Source organism: Monodon monoceros, unplaced genomic scaffold (genome assembly GCF_005190385.1).
Source record: "Monodon monoceros isolate NGI ecotype Baffin Bay Population unplaced genomic scaffold, NGI_Narwhal_1 Super_Scaffold_20, whole genome shotgun sequence".
NCBI lineage: Eukaryota > Metazoa > Chordata > Mammalia > Artiodactyla > Monodontidae > Monodon > Monodon monoceros.
Window position 1 is genome coordinate 16,568,459 of NW_021703777.1, and position 3,600 is coordinate 16,572,058.

Here is a 3,600-nt window from a genome sequence, read left to right on the forward strand (position 1 = left end):
CTTCCTGAGCTGTTCAACTCCAGATGTGGTCTATGGTAGATATCTCCCAGAATGGTACCCTGAACTACCTGGGATCTATGCTGCCTGACACATCCTCTGGAGAAATCACCTGGATACCCTCACGCTTGCTTAGTCTTACTGGGCACAGCCCGGAAACAACCGTCCACCACAGCAGCCTGTCCTCCATCACCCTGATGGAAGGCCCAGGCGTCAGGAGCCTCTTGCTGATAGTCTGGGGCCCTGAGCATCTAGAGAAGGCAAAGGGAGTTGCTGCATTCCTGAGGGGCACAGTGCCTTCCTCGTAAGCTTTCCATGTGTCCAAGTGAGTCTGACAGCCTTACAGTCATGGCTGACTCATGACTTCCGCTTGTCTTGGAAAGCTTGGTCTCCCTTTGCCCTGCAGGACATGAAGGGTAGCCACCTACTCCAGCACATACACCCTTTTTAAAAAAAAAATTATTTATTTTTGGCTGCATTGGGTCTTCGTTGCTGTGCGCGGGCTTTCTCTAGTTGCGGCGAGTGGGGGCTACTCTTCGTTGTGGTGCGCGGGCTTCTCATTGCAGTGGCTTCTCTTGTTGCGTTGCATGGGTTCTAGGCATGCGGGCTTCAGTAGTTGTGGCTTATGGGCTCAGTAGTTGTGGCTCACAGGCTCTAGAGCGCAGGCTCAGTAGTTGTGGCTCACGGGCTTAGTTGCTCCATGGCATGTGGGACCTTCCTGGACCAGGGACCGAACCTGTGTCCCGTGCACTGGCAGGAGGATTCTTAACCCCTGCGCCACCAGGGAAGTCCTCCAGCACATACACTGTTACTACTGGTTGAACCTAAAAGCATGAGATTCATGAGGGTCTCAATTCAGTCTGGCAATCCTGCACGAGTTTTTCTCAGCTTAACTGTGATCCCACCTCCTGGCAACATAGCTCTTTCAAAAAATGTTGAGTTCAGAAATCCTGCAAGCCTGGAAAAAACTCAGAATTCATTAGCAAAATAATGTCTTCCAAGGCTTAATCCTCACCCACCTTTGCCTTTCCTGTTTGATGCTTAAACAGGATTGGTGGGCGGGAGAGATGGAGGTGCCCTGGGAGGATTAGGCACTTGCTGTACTCAGTGCACAGGCCTGAGTTGGCTGTGCAGGGTTGGCTGACAGATGCCAGGGTCAGTTCCTCTTTGAAAAAGCCATATTACAGGAAAATAGAAATAGTTTTCTTTTTCAGAATAAAAGTCCATCTGTTAGGTGAGCACATACTCTCTACACAGAAACAAAGGTATGCTCATCCCCTTTGGCTTGCTCAAAGCAGTAGCCTGGTCTGGGTGCTAGAGACATAGAGGTTCCTGATTCCACGGAAAAGAGATGCCAATCAAGTAAGTTCTTCCAGAGAGGATGCTGCAGGAGCACATCTTGGTGTGGAGAGGAGGGGGCTAACGGAGCTCCCTGAGAAAGCCGATTTAGGTGAGATCTGAAGCATGAATGGGGTTTGGGGAAGAAGGGCAGTTCGATACTTTTCATCTTTGCAACATTCCTGTGGTATAGGCATGACTATCTCCATCTCATGAGGGAGGCTCTGAGGATAGGAGAGAGAAAGTCACGTGTTTAAGGTCACACCCACACTATAACCAGTGGCTAAGCTCTGAGTCCAACCAGCACACACACTGTCTGTGACTTTCTTACTTTGCCACGCATGGGTTTCCTTTGCTAAAGCAACCTGAGGAGCTTTTTCACTGAGTACAGATTGTACGATATTCTTCAGGCTTAGCGACTGACCAGCCTCCTAGGGTCTCCCCAGAGACCGAATCATTAAGGCATTTGTTCCCATGTCCAGCTTGACTCCAGGTCTTTCCATGACAGAGTCAATAAAGGAATCAAATCTCCTCCAGCCTTTGCTCTGCACTGCAGTGAAAGGAGTAAGCCCTGCCTTACTCTTCGTTCTGGTTTTAGTACGTCCCGCTCTTCCCTCTCTCGCTCTAGAACTTAGTAGAATGTTTGATATACGTGAGGCTCAAAAAATGTGCACTAAGCTTGAGAAACAGCAGACACAGGGAGGGCTCTGGGACTCCCCCTTTCTACCTAAAAGCAGGACATGAAATTTCCCCTGAGAAAGGTGCCCTCCCTGTACCAGGAAGAACATTCATATCACCAGAGACTGGGAGGCAATGCCGAAATGGACCTGTACAAACACACCTACTAAAATGACCTTCCATTCGTTTCCCATATTTAGTTGCTAGTGACTGTCCCACAATATACAGCTCATAGCACCAGCCCCTCTGTCTTGTCACATCCCCACAATTTATTGTTTGCTGTGTAACAAGGTATTTAAGCTTTTGGTCCTAGTGACTTCTGGTCTTCATTTTCCTTTTGAAGACTCCCATGTACATGCAAAAAAATTAGATTTGTATGCTTTTTTTCTTGTTAAAAAAAAAAGTGTGCTAAGAGTCCTCATTACCAATTAGCATCAGTAGAAATTAAATTAGAACATGAAGCCAGAGTCCTGAGATGATCTTTCCTAAAATGGCCTGACAGAACCTTGAGAGCCGTTTTCTCATTTAAGTTCTCACACTCCAAGCAAAAGACAGGGGTAGAGCATGCAGCTCTGCACTCCAGACAGCACAATGGTAATTAAATACCTCCATCGCAACAGGTCTGGGTTTGTGGTGTAACTGGAGTTCTATTTTTGTTAGGTAAACAAAAATGCTAATCTGGAGACATTAATCTTTCCTCTTTTGATTTGGGTGCAAATCTTGACTTAAACAATTTTCACTTTAAAATTTAAATGTCTATGGTAAGGTATTCATTTAGTGCCACAAATGAGATGTTTTTAATCCTTTGATCCAGTCATTCCACTATTAGGGCTCTATCAATGTGCAAAGTATAAGAAATATATAAGAAAGTTCACTGTGGAGACTGGTTCAAGATGGTGGAGTAAAAGGATGTGCACTCACTCCCTCTTGAGAGAGCACCGGAATCACAACTAACTGCTGAACAATCATCAAAAGGAAGACACTGGAGCTCAGCAAAAAAGATACCCCACATCTAAAGACAAAGGAGAAACCACAATGAGATGGTAGGAGGGGCGCAATCACAATAAAATCAAATCCCATAACTGCTGGGTGGGTGACTCACAAACTGGAGAACAATTATACCACAGAAGTGAAGGTCCTGAGCCCTGCATCAGGCTTACCGACCTGGGGGTCTGGCAATGGGAGGGGGAATTCCCAGAGAATCAGACTTTGAAGGCTAGCAGGATTTGACTGCAGGACTTTGACAGGTCTGGGGGAAACAGAGACTCCACTCTTGGAGGGCACACACAAAGTAGTGTGCACATCAGGACCCAGGGGAAGGAGCAGTGACCCCATAGGAGACTGAACCAGACCTACCTGTTAGCGTTGGAGGGTCTCCTGCAGAAGCAGGGGATGACTGTGGCTCACAGCGGGGACAAAGACACTGGCAGCAGAAGTTCTGGGAAGTACTCCTTGCTGTGACCCCATTAGCCCCACCAAAGTGTCTGTGGGCTCCAGTGCTTGGTCACCCAGGCCAAACCATCAACAGGTAAGGAACTCAGCCCCACCCATCAGCAGACAAGCAGATTAGAGTTTTACTTAGCTCTG